Source organism: Crocodylus siamensis, chromosome 3 (genome assembly GCF_052110815.1).
Source record: "Crocodylus siamensis isolate JL-2025a chromosome 3, ASM5211081v1, whole genome shotgun sequence".
NCBI lineage: Eukaryota > Metazoa > Chordata > Crocodylia > Crocodylidae > Crocodylus > Crocodylus siamensis.
The window spans coordinates 12,897,956-12,921,266 of NC_143397.1; the positions used below are offsets into that span (position 1 = coordinate 12,897,956).

Below are 23,311 nucleotides of genomic sequence, written 5' to 3' on the forward strand. Positions count from 1 at the left end.
ATAAGGCAAACACAAGGACATTTTGTTTGTGCAGCTGCTCCACCAGGACTAGGAGAGGACATCAGTCCATAGAGACAGTGCCTTTGGGTTGCCATAAAAGACGCTCAGAAACATTCCTCTGTCTTTCTGTCGACTGGCAGGGAAGAGCCATTTAGCAAAGCATCACTGGCAAGACAGCAGCAAGGGTCATCAGGGCAAGGGCAGCCCAGGCCATGCAGCTCATCCAGGGGTAAGGACATTAGGGGTCAATTCTGCATGGATGGTCCTGTGCCTTCTTGGTACCCTTGACCCAAGAGCTGTGGGTGGCCAGTTTCCCTGCTTTGTCTACAAGGGGAAAGGATAAGGAAAGCAACTGAGTCTTTCCCCTCTCACAAGGAAGCCCTACGAGAACCACAAATGTGGCAATTCCTGCCCACCCCCCAGGCGCCCTGTCCCCAGGATTGTGCCCCCCAGAGGCACAATACTTTAATTGTTGGATGCCTAACCCCACTCCTCCTCCTACATCAAGAACCCAGCAGGGATCTGCCGAATTGATTTGCTCACATGAACCCAAGCTGCCACATCCTCTTTATCCCCCAGCTCTGCTTGTTGACTCTGAAGCAAACCAGCTCCAGGTTGGCTTGTCTGGGTGTTTCTGTGCAATGCATCACAGCACAGTACGCAGGACATTGGTGGTACTGGTACAAGCCATGCACAGAGGCAGCTGCTTTGGACTCTTGCTGTGGGATGCACCCCTCTTCTAAGAGGTGGAAGAGAGAGGACTCGGGGTATGAAGTGGGCTTGCTGTTCACATCAGACATGCACGCTCTTCTCTGCGGATGAGGGGAAAACTCCTTCTGACCACAGCAAGCCCTGAACACGCTTGCCCATAGGTGATGCAAAGCAGGCGCCTCCCCACCCACTCCCTGCCCTTCCCCTCTCTGACATGAAGAAATCAGCCAAGCATCTCATGCCAACTGGATCCTTTGCAAAATGGTGAAAACAGAAGCCAGGTTTTCCCATCACCGCCCCACTTCCCCTTCTCCTACCTTTTCATACCTTTGCCCCAGGCCAGGACCCAGGGGCAAGTCACTACAGGTGCTAGGCTACATGTGGATTACCCAGATGAGCTAGGGAAAAATTCTCATGGAGACAGTATCCTTGAATAAGACCCATAACCCTCCTGATCAAGCTATAGCCTGCTGTATCTGGGAAGAGGTAGTATTAAGTGAGTAAGGATGCCAAGTAGGGAATGCAATGCTTCTTTCATTGACTTAGTCATTGGCATAACACAAACCTCTGCACCTTTCTCGAGCTAGGGAGGGGGACATGGGGGCCAATTCTCCAGTATTGGCAGTGGGCTGGTTTCTCCAATTCTGCCTCTAACACACAGCTGGGTAGTTTTTTGGATAAGGTGCTTTGTAGCTGTGACAGGAGTGCGAGTTCAGTGTGGACAATCTTGCAGACCCATTGGATAAATGATTGCCTGCATCCAGAGAGGAAAGGACTAGGAGCCTTGGAGGTCCCTTCCAGTCCCATGTTCTTAGGAGCAGGGCGGGAGGTGGAAAGAGACCCGAATGTGGATACAAGGAGTGAGGACAGCTGCTATGGGACGGGAGAGGAATGGGACAAGCTATGGGGTGTGGAAAGAGCAGTGCAAGATGGGGAGGGCTGAGACTAATAGGCAAGTCCCCAGGGAACAGGATGACAGAACAAGAGTCTTGTCCTGCCACTCAGGGTCAAATTGATCACCATATCTGGGGTCAGGAAGCAATTTTACCCCATGATCCAATTAGTATGGACTGTGGAGGTTTCCATCTTCCTCTGTAGTGGGGGATATTGCTCTATACCTGGGATGTCTTGAACATTTTTTAGAAGCAAGACATTGGCTGCTGTGGCCCCCCTGCTTTACCTGTGGCAGGGTACAGTGTTATGTCTTGTGTTGTGTTAGGGTTGACAGTAGTTTTACTAAGAGGTTATGGCATGTGTAGATGAAATGGGGGCACTAAATTGAAGCAGTGGGGTTTTTAAAAACACCGCTTTAGTGTAGAGCCAATTAAACCCCTCTGTCGTGCACGCACCTGACTTCCCTCCCTCTCCAGCAGCGGGGAGGGGAGGGAGAGCTGCCGGCAGGCACAGAGGTGCATGGAGCCCAGTGCTTCGCTCCACGGCTGTAGGGGCAGCAAACTAAAACTACTTGGAGGAGTTTTAGTTTGCTGCGCCCCAAGTCATTTAAGGTGCATTACACCGCCGAATTTCCTACAGCAGCTAGAATTAATGCATAATACGCTGCCAAGGCGTGCAGACACGGACACCATTAAAGCGGTGCAAAAGCATTCAGCCCACTGTCACAGAGCGGGGTCCTAGGGGTGGCCATGATCTCCCCTAGCACTCCCTACTGTGCCAAGTTCATCTCCAAGTACCCTCGTTCTCACCTGCCACGTCTTAATCTTAAATATTAAAGGGAGTCTGCCTTTTGTCCTCTTGGACATGGTTTTCTCCTGCTGTTACTCATTTTGTTCTTTTAACGGGGTTCCCATGCACCCCAGCCTTCTGGGCAACACATGGCTCCAACCGCCCCTGTACCATGCCCCAAGCCTCGCTGCTGTACCAGACGTTGTTTGGTCTGTTTTGCTCTCTGCAGCCCCTCTGGCGTTCAGGCTCTCCGCTGCCCCTCGTCTCTCACCCCGCACCTCACAGGCACTCGCCAATCGCTGCCCCCTCTACTCTGGGGCTGGGGTCTGCACACCCCAAAATGCTGCACCCTTGCTGGTGCCGGGGTCCCCTATGAGGCCTCCTCCAACCCCTAATAGCCTCACCCAAACCACCAGTCAAAATAGTAAACAGAAAGCTCAAGCCCCTAGGCTGTAACATAAATCTAAGCCAATTGGCTACACCATTATTCGAACCACCCCCAAGGGTGCTTCCTCCTTTACCCGTAACAACCACTCATGCATCTTGGCCCTGTCTCTGTCCTTGCTCTGGCAGAGCTCCTACCCCTTTGGCAGCCAGCAGGGAACTGCCAGCCCGGCCTCAGCCTGGCTTTAAATGGGAGCCAGGCCCCGCCCCTTCCGGTCAGCTGGCTCTTACCGGTTGCCTTAGCAACCAGCATCTGTGCCTCCTCATTACTCTGGCTGGCCTGGTGCCCAGCAGCTGGGCTCCCCACTCACTGCCAGGGCCCTCTCCCTAGTGGTCTCCGCTCTAAGGAGCAGGGCACCTGCCTGCTCTCTCTGCGCCACACACTTTAAAGTGTCAGGCACACGCGCCCCTCGTTTCGTCTACACACGGCCTTAGATTATGGATTCGTATAGGATGGTTCGGATAGGGATGGTCCTGCCTCAGGCAGGGGGTTGAACTAGATGACCTCTGGAGGTCCGGTCCAGCCCTTCTTCTGTATGATTCTGTGGTAAAGGCATTTAGGGGTGGGGGAGATACAAGGATGGTCTGAGAGAGGGAGACATGTCAACATGGTAATGACTGTGCAAGACCCTGCTTTGAATTCCCACCCGGGGGCCACGCAGCTCTCAGGACCACCGTGGGATTCCCTATGACCAGTGCATAGGCCCAAGCCTGCTGCCCACACTCCTCTCCAGCCCCCTGTGCAGCCTGCTCCAGCTCCCATCGACACTAGTACAAGCTAGAGCAAAAGCCAGCGTGAGGCCAGGATCAGAGGGGCTTTCTGCTGGCCTGGAAGTGCAGAAATGGAAATGTCACTTTAACACCAGCGTGGTGGCAAACTTCGCACCTTTCCTCTCCCCCTTAACTGGTTACCATGGCTAAATTTGTGAGGTCAACAGTGCAGCCGTGGGCTGTGCCGCTCAGGCTCTAGGCAGAAGCTGAGCAAACCTCCCTGTTCTCCCTGCACTTTGATTTCCAGAAACTCTTTTTGTTTGTTTAAATTCTTCCTTTCCTTTAAAGAGCCAAGGCTGAATTCCAAAGCAGTGGCCTGAATTTCTGGAGTAACCTTGCTGCAGATCATTACTGCAGCATCGTTTGTATACCAGATAACGAGGAAGACTAATTTTCAGGAGGGTTGATAGGGAAGCTTCTGTTCACAATGCAGACAGCTCAGCCATGGTAACGAGCTCCCTAACGAACTACAGAGTACAGCATGATGATGCCCACTCACCTTAGATAACCAAATAAATATTTGTGGGTAGGGATACTCCAGGTATTTCCTAGCTCAGGTGGAGCATTTCATTAAAGAGCTAACGAGATGCTTGGTATCTCTCCATCTTCAACTGGGGGGGTTAAGAGCTGCCATTGTGGTCTTCCAGCTCCGCAATGAAACTCCTCAGCAGCACCTTTACAAGAATTACTACAATGCTGTACCAAAAAAGCCTTCACATACTGGCAATTCCCCTGTGCCACTGCCATTTGCTAGGCCATTACTGCAGTGTTGTTTTTTAACAACTGTTTGGGTTTCAAATTAACATAACTGATGTTTACAACCAAACACAAGCTGAATTTCTGACCAGAAATGGCTATTCTCACCCATTTAGCCACCCTGGTTGGGCGACCCAGAGAGTGAAGGACTGTGCTTCTGTCTCCTGAAGAGGTCCTAACAGATCCTAGTGGCACTAAGTCCTGATGAGCCTGTGACAAAAAGGAAGTCCTGAGCATACCAGAGATGACAATCTTGGGCCATGCTGATTTACATCAGCCCATCTCATGCACTGTAAGCCTGGGGGATTAACAGTGCTGAACCTAACTAAGACCTATTCGTGTGAAGGATAGCAAAGTACTCTAACGAATAAGATGAAAAGCCTAAATGAGGTGTAAACACCTGAGAGCAGGCTTTTCTTCCATAAATTAGCAGGTAGGCTTATGTCAGTTTATAGGCTTATGTTAGTTTAAGTGGTGCCTTCAATCCTGAAACCAGTGGGATCTTGCAAATGGCTAATGCCATCTGCCTAAGTTAAATAACTGCCCACTTTACCCACAGGCATCTTGAATGACTTATGCTATACTGAAGAGGCTAATCAGCAATGCAGAATCATTATCTAACATACACTGAAAAAAAGAGAAAACGTGGATCAATCCAGCATTGACTCTGCTGAAGTTGGTAGTATTTCTACAAAAATACAGTTGTTGTTTTTTTTCAATCCTCTTAAAAATGATGAGCTGCATCCTTAGGACCCACATGGTTCTTTTCAGCAGTGTCCTATTCTTTATTTAATTTACAACATCTTGCTATAGCTACAAGACAAAACATAGGGCCAGACCTCTGATTGGTAGAAAGTGGCACAACATGCAGCCAGGCCCTCTGTCCATGACATGTTGAAATTGTTCCCCCTGCAAGATGCATTTAAAGCATAATCGGTGGAGTTGTCAAAGTCACAGAGAGGGCAACAGCACATACCCCAACACCGAGAGTGGTCCTGTAGCTCACGTACCATGGGAAAGAGCCACTTGTAGCCGAATCACAGTAACAGCTTTGCACCTTGTTCTTATGATAGCACTGTACAAATGATACATGGGGTAATTGTTGTGTCATCTCCTGAGTCTGTACAGAGCTCTCCATACCTACTGGAAGGATCTCCACTGCTTTGAATTCAATTATAAGACCATTTCCTTTGGACGTCCTTGCATACCCACTTGGAACAGCTCTGAGACATTTATCTCAATAGATAAATTATAGGACATTAGATTTGTCCAACTATTCAAAATGCTTTTGAACAGAAAGGGAAACCTCTTCCTTCATGTAAAGCTTAGGTCACTAATCAGCAAACTGAGATAACATCAGATGACTCAGATCACCGCTGCACCGTGTCAATAAATGGACAACTGATAAAGAAAATGGTTGATGAACACTTTAGAGATTAGAATTTGTTCTCATGAATTAACTGCTGCCAATAATGAACAAATCAGAAAATGTCACAACCTGCTCATGGTCAAGTCTTGTGCATGCAGAAAAGCCGTGTTTGCAGCCTCACTTACTGAAAATGAATATTTTAAGCAGTTCTAAGGATGAGTGCAGATGGCAGAACTAGCCTCAGCTTGATGTTTGGTAGCTCAAGCCTCCTAGGAAGAAACCAGAGAAAAGAACCAACTAAAGTTCTTAAAACAGCTGCCACCCTCTTGATTTTAAGTTGAGTAGCACCTCAGAGTTACTTGTGACGGCATATTACCCGACAGTCTCAGATTTCAGGTGTTTTAGTGTGTATTTCTAGTTCTCACTTTAAAGCCACTAACCTTCAGAGAGCAAAATGCGACTTCCCAGCTGCTCGCAGGCCTCTGGACCTGAAGGATTTTATACTGCTTGGAGTTTCAGGTACTGGAGATGCCTTAATGCAGGATGGAGGGTAGTCTGGGTGCAGCTATACTACTTCCCAGTGGCCTGCAGCTCCCTTCCAAACCAAACTGGAGGATGCTACTTGGAACTGTTCCAGCACCAGTAATTTCAAATTCAGTACAAAACTTATCTCGGGGAGTCCTCAGGGACAAGTGGACACAGCTACAAAACTAGAGCTAGACAAATCCAGGATGGATGGTTGGCTTTGCTTCATGTTTGCAGAGGAAAGCCTGAAAAATATGAGACTTAAATTTGCCAAAATAAGAGGGAGGGTGTCTGTGTGTGTGTGCATGTGGTGGGGGTGGTAATCAAAAGCATCCCACTGTGTTACTTCTTAAATCTTATGATTTTAAACCAATCTCATGATTCTGGGAAGCTTGATTCATGATTTTGAATGCTCCGAGTTGGCAATGCTGCGTCCACCAACTGTGAGAAGCAACTGGCCTCAGAGCAAAGCCCTGCAAAAGACATTTTCCCTTCGAGCCATTCGCACCGGTTCCAGACTGAAGGGCCAGCCCTTCAGGGGGTAGAAATGGGCACAATGAAGGAGACATAAAAACCCAGAGCTGCTCCTTCACGTCCCTAAGCAAGAAAGAAAGCAGGTCGAGAAACACAGACAGAAGCCCTGACAGGCGTGTGGACCTTGGATGCCTGCCACCAAGGGAAGTGAAAATCCATGCTGGGAGGGGGCTGGACATAGAGAGCTCTTGATTCCTCAAGGTACCAGTTATTATAGACTGGAAAGTCTTTTCTTTCTTTTTTTTTTGATTTCTTCCCCCTCTATTCAGCTGTTAGGAAACAGTGGGCCCTCTTGCTGGATTGACTCTGCCAAGGAATTGCAGTGAGCGTCAACTCCACACATCCCGAAATGCTGCCACCACCAGCTGTGTCTCAAATTTATGACAGCGTGACTGGAGCGAGCAACCAATGTGTTGGGCCACGAAAAGCGCTGCAGGCGAGCAGGGAGAGAGTGACTCAGGGGAAAGGGTTCAGACCATTTGCCCTCCCCTGCCATTTGCAGGAGAGAGTGCTCCAGCCGGGCTCTGCTCCGCAATCCAGTGGGTGGGGAAGGGAACATCGGAGGGGGTCTGGAAAACACACCTGAGGGGGGAGGAGGAGATGAGGGAGACAGAAAAGGAAAAAGGGCATTTCCCTTCCCAGGTATTTTACAGGAAAAGCCGCTCACAGGAGAGCAGCAGTTGGATGATCGTGGCAGCCCATTGTGGGGATACGCATGCACAATGCTGCCGAGGGATGTAGGCAACACCGTCTCTTATTCTTTGTGTCCTTGTAGTGCCCAGGGCCCACGGACCAGTGCTCCATCATGCAGGTGCTGCACAAATGCAGAATGAACAGACCGCCCCGGTGCCAAAGAGCAGAAAATTCAAGCACAAGACTACCGATGGATACAGACAGCGAGCGACCAGGAAACAAGACTGGCCAACGTGCTAAGCGGCACTGTCTGTTGTCAAATGTTTTGTAGCCATCCTGGCAAAGGAGATGTCAAGGGATGTGAAAGAGGAAACTGGAGTTGCTTTGCAGATGTGTTGGTGAGGATCCTCCCCATTGCAAAGGACAGCATGGGAGAAGGCACATATGCACTTGTCTGAAATTTCAACAAGTGGGTAATGGAGGCCGGGATGATTAACAACAGTAGTCAATCTCTCAGTACTGAGGAAAAGAAGACAAGGTCTGGCGACAATAAGAAATAATGGGCCTTGAAAGTGCACGGCAATTGATTTATGTTTGGTGTAGCAGAGGAGAGAGAGCCAGCAAGAGGGGAGTGAAGTCATCAGAGCAACGGAACAGGAGAACGTCCTCACATGTCCTAAAAACCTAATGGAGACAAGGCATCATAGACTTCAAGACATGCTAAAGTGCTCAAATGGGAAACTGGTTGGGTTGAAGCCTAACACGTTCTACCAAGTTACCTTAACATCCTAGTCTAGGCAACAGGATAGATTCTCCAAGGGATAGGTGCCGGTGGCTGCAGGCACCTAACCCTCCTTATTCAATAGCATAAATAGGCATGGGCAACTACAGCACTAGCCCTGGGTACCCACTTAAAGGGAAACATAAGAATGGCAGCCACTGGTTCTCTCATTGCCGGCCTGCTGCCCTAGCCCCCCCAGAGCACAGAACTGGGTTGCTACAGCTCTGCCCTCACTGACTTTCAGTGTGAGTTTGGGGGCTCTCTGCTTTTTGTGCCTTGAAAAATCTCTCTCCAAATTTCAGGCTGTGTCTTGACTTGGAAAATAAGTGTTTGTTGCGAATCAGGTTAGATATCATGATGAAAAACACTCCTTAGCACCTATGCTAGATGCAATCCAATACCTCTACCATCTTCTGGACTGACCACCTGTAGGCACCCCTGAAGTACAGGCAAGTCATAATCATGGTACCTTTTAGCTATTCTGGACTGGTGGGCTGTGCATTTGTCCGGTCTTCGGAGCATACATGTACCAGTGTTCATGGGGATCCCAACCAACAATATCACACAGACCAGAACAGGAAGAGAGTATCCTGCCTAACCCCTTTACTGTTTCAGTGTGATTGACCTGAGCGCCGTGATGAGGATTTATGCTGAGGAAGAACTGCCAGTCCTATTTACCAAGGATTAAGGGAGCAGAACCATTCTATCAAATGGGCCCTTTGACTCTGCAGGTGTTGGGTCCAAACAACAGCCTGCATGGATGCCAAGCTACTTTAATGAATGGAGAAGTGTGTCAAGGAGTTGATGTATGGAGGTATGATCTCATTCAAAGGCAAATCAACTCCAGGGGTCATTGGGCATGGCACTGTCCCAGAAGTTTGCATGGGAGCCTTGCAACAGTCCCTGATCTATGGTGAGTAAGCAGAGTGATTGAGAAAGAAGGGTCAGTGTAACAAGATAGCCCCCCAACAGCGTCACCTCCCCATGCCAGATGAACAGTCAAAATGCTATCCTGAGCCACTCAGATGGCATTGTCCTCAGCCCTGGGATGTGCACCTCACCAAGCTCTGCTGTAAAAACTCCCCAAGCCAGTCTCACGATGAGGTGAGGAGGCCAAGGACGGGGCAGCCAAACTGCTCCTATATGGATCCACTGTGATAGCCTCATGTGAGCAGTTGAGCTATTGGAGCCTAAATGGATGCCAAGCAGAGCCGGGAAATTCCCTCTCTGAAGAAAATTCCCAGCAGGAGATAAGAGCTATCCCTTGACCCAGGAAAAGGGCTCATGCTGGGATTTTCAAAGGAGCGTTAGGTATTTAGATGCCACGCTCCAATTGAAAATCAAGGGGATGTGGATACCCCATTCCCACTGGCTCCTCTGGAGATCCCATCTTGAGCTCTCTGTGTCCAGTTTAATGGGCAAAGTGCATGCTAGGGTAAGTCTCAGGACCTACAGAAGATATTTCTGCTTCCTTCAAGAAGCAGTCCGCACCCCTGCCAGGCACTGACAACCTCCCTGCCTGGATTCTGGGCACGTAACACCCGTGCCCTCCTGGTTCTCTCATGCTGAATGAAACCCTCCTGATTCCAAAATTATAATTACTTTAGAAAAGGTTCCCTTGAGGTCACCAAAGACAAATTCAGATAAATTTGGTTATTACAGCAAAATATGCAGCCTTTAGATCAGAACTATTCGAACATCCTGCCTGAGATCTCTACACCTTTGATGTTACCAGTGAACCCGTCTATGCTTTTAAATTGCCCTTGAACATCAAAATATTGACTATATCAATTACTTCTTCCATTCTCATTAAGCCTCTGCTTAATCTCCTGAATGAAAAAAAAAGGTACTTCAGCCCCACTCCCTACAGAATCCTTGATCTGGGAAGCCAAAGACCTGGCAGCTACTTCTAGCTTGTATCTATTAAAGATAATCTTTTACCTTTGATCAAATTAAGCAAACATAACTCCAGTGGCTGATATGAACTGAATAAGCTATTTATTCCATACACACAAAAATATTGCATTACAGAGTCTTTGGAATGAGAAATCAAATGCTTAAATAACATGATGACGAGGAGAGAGAGCGATTAGACAGATGGACCTGAAAGGTAGGGAATGCAGAATGACATTGGGATGTCCAGCTTTAACTCTTCCTTATGATGTTTATGACTTAAAATATTTTGTGACAACAGTAATTTGACTTAACGATAATAATAATAAAATATATTAAGATTTAAACATATTATTTGATAATTAACCTATTTATGGTACAGAAAATGACACTGAAACCACATTCACCCTGAAGCACTGCAGTTAGACAGTGCACATGCAACCTTAATTTTGTCAATGGCCAGACAGCCTTTACTTACAGCTTCACACTGCGTTTCTCAGTACTGCAATACAGCATCGCTGAATGTTTCCCTATGGCCTTGGTATATGTAATATCTTGCACAGTGTAGTGCATAGCTGTATACATGTGGGGAGCTCTGCTTTTTGTGCTGATCACTTGTGTCTCACTGTTTTCTTGTGCTTCATTTATTGTAGCCATAGTTCCTGGTCTTTGGTTGTAAGCAACTTGGGGCAGGGTCCTTCTCCTTGATGTGAGTCTACCCAGTACCCAGGGGTCTGCGACTGGGGCTGTTTGGTGATACTGCAAGCCAAACGACAGCACGCATGAAAATTTTGCATGTCTACAAGGTGTTAGAGAGTACCAGCATAATGTTATTATTCAGCGTCAGCTGTGCATAAAGCACATTTAGCCTATGGGTATTTGTGCACTGGATCAGTGTTGGCACTTTGGGAGGTGTGGACAGTGCACTGCACATGTACAGAATTTGCACATTCAAAGAGCCAGAGCTCCCCTTACAGTGCCTTATACACAAACCTTTCCTTCCAGGGCCTTGACAGAAGTACTGGCAGTGGACTCCATGGCACACGTACTCAGTTGTACGCGTGGGAAAGAGGAGGACTGTCAAGCAGGCCAGGTGGGCATGAACCATTTGCTCACCCAAGTTAGGTAGAGTTGGCTAATTTGTTCCATTAGGAACACTTTGGGACACGCAGTATTAATGTAAGCACAATTCAAAGGGAGCTGGGCTGGCTGGGTTCCTGCTTTGAATTTGTTAAAAAGGCTTTGTCCTTTCAAGTCTATCTGAAAAGGTATAAATTCCTGACTGACTGCAGCACTTGGTCTCACTGTGAGCGTAATTAGAAGCAGTATGCGGCACTTTTGGGGCCTCCCACCCACAAGCACGACAAGGAAGCGTTCCATTTTTCACTGCAAAATGTCATTGCGGGAAAACAATTCACCTTTCCTGACGCTGAAGAATAGCTGAGGGGTAAATTATCTCTCAGCGCTGGCCTCATCTGACTGTCAGCCATAGCCAAAGGGTCAGGATGCGGTGCAGGCAGAGCCCGAGGCCAGGGGTTGCCCTGCAGTGTTCCCAACCTCCAGGTGCACCCAAACCTACCCAAATCCTAAAAGTCAGAAGAATTCATTTTAAAATGATGAACTTTGGGTTCTTTCCCTTGGCCTGGGAATATTCAAAGATGTTTTCAAGGTCTTCCCCTCATGACCACAAGAGCTAGAAACTCCCCTCTCACACAAAAGCCAAAACTCTCATCTCCGCAGGTCTGCGCGGGATCCCAGGCCTGGGGCCTGGAGAAAACTACCAAATATTGAGAGGTGGAATGGAGAGAGCTGGCAACACACTCTTGATTGAGGTGACCACAGGCTATTTTAGCTGTCTAAAAGATACCTTGAGAGAGCCACCAGAGCAGGGGTTCACACAAGCGCTGTGCTGACCACCCCTGAGCCCTTATGAAGTCCTGGGGAAGCACCTAGGAGCCTTAGGCATGGGGTTGGACCCCAATGCGCTAGTCCCTGTACAAATACAGAATGAAGAGATGTCCTTTGCCCCAAAGAGACTAAAACCAAAGATAAAGCCCCCGCCTTTGACTCCCGTGGGAGCAGAATTTCGTCAACGCCGAGTACTTTTGAAAATCCCTCTCCCCCCACCCCCAGCATCTAGCTCGTTAACTGATTGTCCTGAAAATTATCAACATCTTGAGGAAACAGTTACCCAAGCCTGACGCTTAGCTTTTCAGATGTGGATAGTGATTTGAGTGCCTTTTGGGCATCCAAGCAGAGATGCCAGGACGAAGCCACACTCCCAAGACCTGCAGAGAAGCATATCCTCGGAAAACCAGGTCCCTTCTATATAGTGCCCTCCCAAAAATACCGCCCCCCTGCTTTTGAAAATCTTGTCCTAAACCTAATTTCCCTACTTGTTCAGAGAAGGACAACTACTGCAGGGTTAAGAGATTTTGTGGGTAATATCTTTTTATTGGACTAACTACATGGTTGAGATAGTTGCCCCAATCAAAGGTATCCATAAAAATTCTTTTTTCTCACATTTCTTGGACTATCACAGCTACATCACTCCAATGCTACCAGAACAACTACTGGGGTTTTATGTAGGACCTAAAACTTGTGTTTTCTTCCCCAGAGCTAGTACTGCAAGGAAGCACCGGTTACCTACTAAACCAAATCCCCTCTGACATCTCTCCTCATGCCCTACCTGAAACAGAAGGAACCTGAGAGGAGCCTGGCTTTGTGAGCTAAAGGAAACGCAAGACAAGGCCTTGTTTGTGAGGAGGGAGAGATGAGAGCAAAGAAAGAGCTGTGTATTTCTGCCAGGGAGAGCTCAAATGGTTATACTTCTGACCCCGTCTACATCTTTCACAGGAACTGCAGCCCCTAGATCCGCATGCAAAAGTGATGTTTCACTCAAGAGTTCCCTGTTTCTTAGGTGTCACCAGCCTCCAGAGCACCTGTCCCTGCCCCGTTTCCAAAGGCTTCGCCTATGAACGCCACACTGGGAAGAGCCAAGATGCAAAGGGTTACAGCAAGTGGGATCAAATATCCACCAGCCTCCCAAAAATATGCCTGGTGCAGCTCGTGCTGGAGGGGCTGTACTGATGTTTAAATAAAGATCCCTCAAGTCTATAGTATATTCAGGACTGCCCTTCAGGGTCCCAAAGGCAGAAAGACTCTGCTGGATCTGCCCTCCCATCCTCAGGGGTGGGATGGACAAGCTTTCCCTGACAGCACCATTTCACAGGAGTCATGCGTAGCCAGAGGGGTGTAGGGGACCTTGGAGAGACCCAAAAAAATAAACACATCTCAGGATCCCCAACCTTTAGACTGGAGGGAGAAGAGTCAAATCCCAGCCCCACCCCCTGGTGAAACGTTTCGGGGCTAATGTCTTGGAGGGAGGTTTGTGTCGTCCTCTTCTCCGGGACCCATAGGGCTTTTCTGTGAAGTATCATAGCCCAGAGTTGTTAGGGGGAACCATTGGGCAAGGTAACTAAGATACCTAGGAAGAAAACCAGCAGCTCATTTCCATTTTAACCTTCCCCTTGCTCTCCCTAGCTGACATTGCTGCCTGGCAGGGAGTTTAATAAGGCTCCATCTTCAAGGCAAGGGAAGGCTGTGAAGAATTCCAGCGAGACCCACCAAAGTGAAGCAACAGGGCAGCAGGATAACCAGTGCAAAGTGAGTCCCAGGGGAAGGAATAATTCAAACTCCTACGCATTGCTGGCTTCTAAATTACCCGCAGCCACTCGGAAGAAAGAGCTAGATATCGCTGCCGACAGTTCAGTGACAAGCTCTGCCCAATGCACAGGGACGGGCAAAAGAGCAAACAAAGTCCTAATGAATGGGACAGGAAATTGTGCTAAAATATTCCAGCGTCCTCAGACAAATCAATGGTAGAGACTTGCTTGGAATAAAAGCATACATGGTGCTGGCTGCACCATTTCAAAACCAGATACAGCAGAGACAGGGGGAGCCCAGAGACAAAACTGGAGCAGGAACAAACTTACACAGAAAGCAAGTTGGAGACCATTAGATTTGGTTTAGGTTAAATGGTCAATAGATGAGAGGGTATGTAAAATAATAAATGGGGTCAAGGAGGGGAGTTATATACCTGGGTGGGAAAGGGCAGTTCTGTGTCAGAGGGAGGATTTTGGTACTTCAGGATCCACTTTTGGTTCTGGTTAGGAACGAAATCCAGCAATGCTGCAATTCTCACTGGAAGGATCAGTTCCTGCCCTGGAGGGCACAGGGGTGGGGGAAGGATTGCCCTGAGGCTGCACATCCTGGAAACCCTACGTTCCCCAACCCCAACCCAGCCAACAAGGCGCCCGGTCCAGAAGCTGGGGAGCTGGGTGGGCCAGCGGGGTGGTATGAGATCTGCCTGTGTTCTGCTGGATCTTCATCAAAGTTGAGCGTCTCCACACAATGTTTTTATTCCAGTAAAATCAACACTCCAACCTAAAGAGGTTACGATGGATTTTTTTCCAACCAGTTCTAGTAAATCAGATGCTTGTAGTCGCTTTCTTCTGGCACAAGAACAAAAGGGCACATTAATGCTGAACGGCAGCACAATAGATGGAAGTATTCTCTTTAACACAGTGAAACAATGCCACAAGAGACGGAGGCCAAGAGCCTGGTAGGGCGCAGAAGGCTGGGTGTTTGTCTGGCTAAGGAGAGAATCCACAGCTAAATTATACAGTTTCTGAAAATATGAGAAAAAGAAATCTTCCCGTCTCGGAACGTACCAACTGGGGAACGATAAGGGGAAGAGGATAGCTTGGTTATTACACAGTGGTCCTTTCCATAATGGGGCTTCTTGACCGATCATGGTCAGAAACGGGATATGGGGGAAAACGGACCCAGAGCCAGACCTATTCTGGCCAGTCCTCTGTTCCAAAGAAATCAGCTTCTAAAGAAATGACGGGAAGTTAAAATTAAAACCAAATCTATTTTAAAAGAGATGCGTGAGTAAACAACTGCTTTCCCTCTTTGTTATTTAGGTCCATTAGAATGATAACCAATAGTTCCCATGGTAATGGCTGATTTCTTTATGTATTTATAGAAAATCTGAATTACACAATCTCTCAGTAATATCTCGGCATGGGCTGATGATTAAGAGGAGATAGTTTCCTACAAAGTGTGATAAGCATTGGAGAAAGTAACTTTTCCCCACCTAGGATAAGTATAAGGCCGGATGGATTCTTAACCAGGGATTCCTATTCATGTATATACAGAAGTCAAGGAAACACCCAACCTGGAAGCAAGAAGGACTTTCCTCTGGGATTCCTAGTGCCTGCACTGAGCCTGAGTAACCAGACCCCATGGAGGAGAGCTCTTCTGGTGGCGTGGAATAGCAGCTTCCCCTGCAGGCTACTCCACAGCATCCACTACACCCTCTAGGAAGCTCCATCTGCCCCCGTCCCTGCACGGGGTGGGGTTTAGGCAGATGACCTGTGCAGGCCCCACTGATCAGGCACCTAAAAGAGTCTCGGGGTCTTACTAGCCCCGTCATGCACTCTCTTCTGCACGACAGAAGCATCTTCTCCTGCCTTTGGGACCATTGGTCCCTGCAAAGTGATGAGCAGGAGGGATTGGCACAATCCTTGAGAGATTTTATTTCATCTTCTACAGCACTGAGTATGGAGCACAGGGCTGAAAAGGACTTCCTGGGTCACTGAGTTTACTCTGCTGCTACTGAAGGCCACCATGTCAGACAATCCTGTTCATAAACACAATAAGCACCATCTCAATACTTATTAAGTGGTTTTCTCCCATGGCTCCTAATGAGATGCTGCTCCAGAACCTCAATGCTCTGATGGTGAGGAAACTTCTTCTAATTTCCAGACCCAAATAACTTCCCTTTCCTCTTCTATCCATTTGCTCTTGTGTGAACATTGTCCCTGTTGAATTTATTCTACAATATTGTGGTGAAGCACCAGTGGGGTGCTTGCCACTTTAAGGGCATGAACAGGCTGGGAGGCAGCCTGCAAGTGACTGCAAAGCCAATCAGGCAGTCACATGACAGCCAGAAGACTGCCCGATTGGAGGACAGCTAAGCAACTGCAGTATAAGAGCAGGCCCTGAGAAGCAGAGCCAGCAGTTGCTGCTGGGATACTGTCAGAGTAATGTCTCCTGGCTTGCTTATGGTTGCTCCCAGGAACAATCTGAAGGTCAAGGGTAGGAACTAGGGGAAAGGAGGAGGTTCCTAGGGACCCAGTGGTGTCCCAAGCCCTGAGGCTATGGGCCTAAGGAGAGCTAGGCCAGCATAAGGAAGGGGCTTAGAGAGTGTGTGGTGACTGAGGCCAGGGGCTCAGATGAGCCTAGTGGAGTAATGGGCTGCCAGGTATAAGATCTCTGGGGCTCTAGGCAAGCCCAGCATGATATGACTGCTTTACGGTGGGGCTCAAGGGGGACCCCGCTGAGTAAGGAGGTCAGCTGTTGCCAGACTTATGCTCCGAGTCCCAACTGGTCAACGCAAAGGGACTAGAGCCGACAGGGTGAAGGGTAAACAAGCCCACTGTGATGCGCAGAGCTCCTGGCATCCCAACTGCCCCAGAGGCAGGCCCAGGACCTAAAAGAGGCTGAAGGTCCCCTCAACAGGGAGGGGAACCACTGCTGAGGGAGGATAGGAGGTTGGCTAGCCAGCAAGCTGGTATGAAGGAGGCTGTAAGTCAGCCTCTGGATGACAGACATCCTGTAAGCGGTTGGAGTGAGTTAAGCCAGGGACTGATGTGTTGGGGAGGAGGATGCAATACAGTGCCCAGGTACAAGATCCAGGGGCCCAGTGTGAGAAGAAGAATCAGGGCAGGTAGGCCTGCAGTTGGGCCTGGAAATGACCTAAAACTACACCCTGCTGGGAAGGATGGTGTGGAGGGGCTGCCTGTGGTGGGGCAGTCCCCAGAAAATGCCACACCAGTGCCTCCCCAGTGAAAGGCGAGCACAGGGTGCTGGAAACCCTCAGCACCTGCTGCTTTGTAGGTGACCCTGTGGAGGGGAAAGCCTAGGGGAGCACACCCTGAGAGAAAAGCAACAGGCTTGGGCGACAACAGGGGGGCCTGAGGCCCAAAGGCTAGGAGTGAGGCTTGGACAACAGCACAGGGGCCAGGAGGGCCTGAGGCCCAAGGCCTAAATCAGTGAGGCCTAGTGGCAGGCTGAGAGTGAATTCCAGGTAAATCTGAAAACACCTGAGGCCTGAGCAGGCTGTAGGCCAAGAGTGAAATCCAGGCACATTGATAGACACCTGAGGCCCATGAGGCATAGTGCTCCGCAGCCCCAGTGAGGGGGCAGAGCTGTCAGAGAAGGGGTAGGAGCCTAAAGAGAGTCAGGAAGCCCAGAGTACGTGCATAAGCTGAGGCCCCAGTGAGGGGGCATGTGGCCAAGGTAAGCCTCCAGATACCTGAGGCCAAGTTTGGGCCATAGGCCAAGTGCAGCCCAGCAATGGAGCCGGGGGAGTTATGAGTGATTTGGAAGCGGTCCATGAGGCATGGGATACAGTAAAGGGAAGGTCAGAGCCGTGTGCTACACTGTTGGTATTGAGGCATTAAATGGGCAGCCTCCTGCATTTTCCCATCCGGTTTCATTACATCAAGGCATGGCCAGAGAGTCAGGGTGGACTGGTGGGCAGGCCAACACTGGGACTAGCCCTAGGACAGTCCCCTGTCACAGACTTATTTGCAGAGAGCAAGCATCACCCCTCTCAACCTTTTTTTTTTTTAACCAGGCTAAACAAGTCAAGCTCTTTTAGCCTCATTCTGAAAGGCAGACCCTCCATCCAAACTCTTTAATTTTCTCTAGCCAGACAGATTCTCCATAAACCAGAACCATCCATTAGAATCAGGATACAGCTCACCCAGCACTATCCATTAGTCAGTTTTTGAATGTCTGCCTACCTGTAAATTCATATGAAAGAATCTGGGGTCTCCTTAGCACAGTCTGAAAAACGGAAAATCTGTTAGGAGGCACCATCAACCATGCCTTGGCTTGACAGGTCATGCGTAAAGAAAGTCTCATGCTCCACATGTACAGTTTCGGTTGTTAATGTTAAATCTGTCTTGCAGGGTAAAAGTAAAAAGGACTGGTGGAGCATCTGTGTTTCATGAGGAGGTTGAAAGACCTTGATTCTTTCATGGTTCCCTCCTTCCTCCAACAAAACCTTCCCGAGATGTTCCCCTCTCTCTGCAGGATGGGTGGGTGGGGCTGGCTTCCCTTAAGCTTGTCTTTGCCAGTAGTCATTCTTGGCTAAATGGGTTTATGCAAAAGAACGGAGAAGCAGAATAATGGTATTAAATGCATGCCTATACCTCTCCCCAGAATCCATCAGCCAGCAACTCTATTGCTGGAGAAGCCCTTCTGCCGTTCCCTTGAAATGCACTTCCCCCGCAGTTGTCACCCCTATGCAGAAATAAAGGGAACACTGATGCTTCCTAAATCCCTGCTGCTACATGACAGGAGCCAGGGTTAGGAATTGGAACAAGCCTCTCTGGGCTGCAGGTGTACTGTGCTCATTTCACAGCCGTTTCCTGCCCCCGCGTCACACAGCACTGGATGCTTTTCCCTTCCAGCGAGTGGAATTTTAGTTTCCCCTCTTGACCTAAATCACAAAAGCTTTATAGCTTTAATAAACTACGGGAATTGCCAGCACACACAACGGCAGCGTCGTCCGGGCAGCTTCAGGCTGGCTTTCGCTGCTCCTGGCCAATGAGCAAAGGGGATTTTGATGGTCGAGTGACATGCGAATCGGAAAACAGGGCAGAGACTGTGATTGATGGGGACGGGCAGAAACAAGTCGCACTGGCACGGGGACCTGTAAATTTCATGCCGTTTCATTAAGAGGACGGGAGGCCCGGGGTGGGTGCGAATACAAGTCGATGCAGGAGCCGAGATCAGGAAAGAAAGGGTGAAGGCGCTGCATTCAGACAATGATGTCATTGGGGACAGGGCGCGGAGGCTGCATTAACTAACCGGGGACGTGCCCAGCAGGCCCCAAAGGGCCTAGGGAAAGGAGAGTGGGAGACCAGAGCCAGCGAGCAACATTCGGAGACAGTAACGTTCAGACACCATCAGGCATCTACATATCTCTGTCTTTTCAGTCAAGTGTATGATTTTTCCCCTCAAAACAGAACTGGCCAGAAGCACAGGATGGGCCCTGGTCATTCTTTGACCGGTGCCTTTGTATCTCACGATCAATCACAGCTACAAACAGGAGCTTTATACCACTAGAAACAGGAGGCTCCCAGTTTTTCCAGAGACACAGCACTGGCTTCTAGCCTCAAAGCATCTGGAACAATGACCATTAAAATAGCAGCCGTATTACACCCACATTCCTCCCAAGCAGGAGGGAGAAAGGGGGACATCCGCTCCCTAACCCCTGCACGGTGCCTGGGTGTTGTATTCCTTTCCTCCCCTTGATGCATAAGCCCAGACCTCTTTCTTCAGAAAGGTGCACTCCTGTAGCCACCCCCTCCCCGACTCCAAGCCCAGGCTCGGGTCCGAAGGCCGCCTGTCTCTAAACAAGTCGCGCTGGCACATGCACGTGTCTCTAAAAAGAGGTGCCCAGCCAACACCTCAGACCTGAACGTGTCCCAACTTCTAAGCAATTAAAACCCCACCTCCAGTTGCTGCCGGCCAGGATCGCCTCTGCTTCGCTGTCGCTCTGAGCTGCTGTCAAAGCATTTCCCTGGAATTGATTAACCTAAATGGTCAAAATACTATTCCATTCAATTCTCTTTCTGCCACTTCAAGGCCAGGATATGAGCACTTGAGTGTGCAGCAGGGCTGATTGTCCTATTGTTCTACAAAGTGGCTGCTCCAGAGCAAATTGAATGCTGAAAGCTGTCAGAGAAACCCCTGCACAATTGAACCAGCACATGCTTCTCGGATTATTAGCTAGAAACAGAAAGAAGGGTCATCATGGCACTTAACACAACTGCTCAAACAATGGGCAGGGACAAAACAGAGCCAAGATGATCTCCACCCTGCAAGCCTAGAAAAGTGGGGTGCACAGGGGTTTCTAAACAATATTTGCCACTCCCTTTACAATAGTGACACACACACACACACACTTTTATTTCTCTCTAGAGAATAGTTGATGGAATTTGCAAGTAAGATGCTGCTTCTGCTCCATTAGGAGACAGCAACCTTCAACATCAGCTACGTGAGGTTCAAAAACAAGAATATCCTGAAAGCGTTTGGGTCGCCCAAAGCCCAAGTGATGCACAAGTACAGATCCGTGGCGCATATCCTAGAAACACACTTACAGACTCCCCCTAAATCATCTGGCAGGACCCCCCACCGCCTTCCCAGAATCCAGAAACTTGTGCCTCTCTGCCCCTTGGAAGAAGCAGGGGAGGTGGCCCCAACTCTGCAGATGCTCTTAGAGGTACTGGGCTTTTGGTTGCAGCCGTGTTGGTCTAAGGACACAGGCAGGCAAGGCTCTTTGGGTAGATGCGATATCTTTTATCAAACCAACTGAGAAGTTGGAAAAATGTTCTCAGCAAGCTTGCGGGTGCAATCACCCTTCTCCAGGCATAGGGAGTCTCTGCTCCTCTGAGACTGTCTCAGGGCACTTCAGTGCTCTGCTCCCATAAAGAGGTACAGGTGCCGGTTGCCAGGGCAACCGCAGTTGGTCAGCTGACTGGAAGGGGGCGGGGCCTGACCTATATATATAACCCAGGCTGGGGCCAGGGAGGCACTTCTCTGCTAGCAGCCAAGGGAGGAGGAGCTCTGCTGGGGTAAGCAGAGTAGAGAAGCCTGATGGCCTGAGCAGCTCCTGTTCGAGCATACCGGATGGAGAAAGCCCCGGTAGGGATTTGAATGATGGTTAGCCAGATGGCTTAGATTTTACATTATAGCCCAGGAGCTTGAGTTTTCTGTTTGTAGTTTTATAAAACCGGAGGACCGGGTGAGGCTATTAGGGATTGGGGGAGGCCTCACAGGGGCTCCATAGTAGCATGGGGGCCCCAGTGCCAGAGAGGGCACAACATTCAGGGGTGCACGGACCCCAGCCCTGAGAAGAGGCACAGAGGACTGGGGGGGCCAGGTAAGGCCGAGGCCGCCTGAGCCCCACAGGAAATTTAAGACCTGAGGAGGGGATCTGGGGGCCAAGCACGGCTACAGCCGCCTGAGCCCCAGTTGCGAGAAGCCCCAGAGCGGGCACTTGCTTTAAGACCCGAGGAGGGGATTCGGGGGCCAGGCACGGCCATGGCCGCCTGAGCCCCAGTTGCGAGAAGCCCCAGCGCGGGCACGTGTGAGAAGCACCAGAGCAGGCAGCTCGTGACAAGCCCAGGAACGCCAGTGTGGGCACGGAAAGGAAATCGACCAAACAACGTCCAGGACATCTGCGAGGCTTGGGGCATGGTACAGGGGTGGTTGGAGCCACGCATAGCCCATAAGGCTGGGGTGCACCAAGTCAATCCATACAGAACAGGGGCCAGGATAAACCAGAGCACCGTATGCAAGGGGACAAAAGGCAGCCTCCGTTATAAAATACCTAACATCAAAGATGTGGCGGGTGAGAACGAGGGTGTTTTATCTCATACTTGGCATGGTAGGGGGCATTAGGAGAGATCACGGCTGCTCCTAGGACCCCGCGCCGTGACAGACTCCAAGGAATGAGAGGAGCTAAAAGTGTGGTAGGATGTCAGTGAAAATGTAAACGGAGGTACTCCTAGGGACGTCCAAGAGGCCCAGGGTTCCCCCTGTATGAGCTCTGGGACTCTCTAGAAGGGTAGCTGTAAATAAGCTTTGTACCTAGAGTCTCCTCCTCTGCTGCCTTTCTCTGGGCTGCTGCACAGGGTGGGTGATCCATGGAGTGGAAAAGGCTCAGGAGAAAAGCAAAACCGCCCTGCATCCTTAGTAACAACTCCATGGATTACTCTGTGGGTCACTGGGAATGAACCTCTCCCTCTCCTCTGGTATCTCCTGCCCAGGTTGTCAGAGCTACTGCGAGCACTCAAGCGGCTCCAGGGAGCAGAGTAGGGACACAGGAACACCCCACCCTCCTGTGCAGGAAAAGGGAAGATCCGGGTATGGAAAACTGCCCCTGCAGATACATGCCAGGGGAACAGGCACCCCCAGCATCTCCCACGGACAGCTATGCTCTGGGTACATACAGTGCAATGAGCATCCCAGGATATTTCCTTTACAATACATCCATCCAACACAGCCTGGTAGGCCCATTTGGGGTCCTCTTTGGGTTATCAATTTTCTTGCAAACTTGGGTTGAGGTATAAAGCTAAAAATGGGTCTCTCTGAGCCTGATCCCTAACAGTAAATCCATACAGCTCCACCAAGGTCAATGGAGCAGGGTGAAGGATGTGGTCTGTTGAATCCCTGCAGGCTTCTCCCCCAAGCACAAGACGGACACCTCTCTGCTCTGTTATGTTGGGAGCTGCCTAGGCTACGTGATGTGACCACCTAGGTTCCTTTCTCCATTTATTCAGCTCTTGGATGCTTATAGTGAGGGACATTTAAATGCATCCATCTTACCAAGTCACTGCCTTTCAGTGGGATCTTCATGGCAGTGCAGTTCTTAAGCAGCCTTATCCATAGGTCCTTGTCTTGGTTCATGCCATGACATGTCCTTAGTACTGAATGACACATCATGGCCACGAAGCTGTGGTCCTAAAGTGTGTGCAATAACAACATCTGCTTCCTTTTCCTCTTACTACAGCATGGCCTGGGAATTGCTGCTCTGAGCAGATGTTACAAGATCTCTCAGGCAAAGTGGGGACTGTCTTTCTATCCGGAGCCCAGTGGCCTGAAGCCTGCCTTGGCTTTCCCTGCTCTTCACTCTTTTCTCCCGGGACACGCTTTGCCTTGTTTTGTTAGCTGCTGCTCAGAAAGAAGCACTGCGTTACATGGTCACAGCTCGCTGGCTTGACCTTTTCTTCCTTGGGTGTTATGAGCTGTCGTCACATGAAGCCTTTAAACTGCCTGCTCTATCTCCACTCTAGGTTTGGCTCAGCAGACTGACTTGTGCTCTGAAGTTCAGATCATCAAAGATGCCTCCATGGCCCTGCGCCTTGTGCACAGGTATGCCCAAGGGTCTCTGAGCAGTCCCTGAACACTATGGGGTGTAGGGGCTGCAAAGGAGGTAGTCACAGCTCTGCTATGCACCAGCTTTCGTGTGGAAGCAGGCTGCCTGGCTGCGGTATCGGAGAAGCACACCTGAGACACAGTGTCCTTTGCCACAGCTCCTACCTGCTGCCTACTCCCCAGGCCGC

The 23,311-nt window shown here is 49.5% G+C and overlaps 1 protein-coding gene across 2 annotated transcripts in view; it reads right to left on the reverse strand.

Annotated features, from left to right (window-relative positions):
* Positions 1 to 23,311, reverse strand: part of ZBTB7C (zinc finger and BTB domain containing 7C) — a 263,506-nt gene that overhangs the window by 151,579 nt on the left and 88,616 nt on the right. Inside the window, exon 1 of one of the 2 annotated variants that reach the window (XM_090037758.1) lies at positions 10,579 to 10,800. The exons of the other annotated variant lie outside the window; for it this stretch is intronic. The gene's annotated coding sequence lies outside the window, so the exon portion shown is untranslated. Of the gene's footprint in view, positions 1 to 10,578; positions 10,801 to 23,311 lie in introns of those variants that run through there. 2 annotated transcript variants of the gene reach the window in all.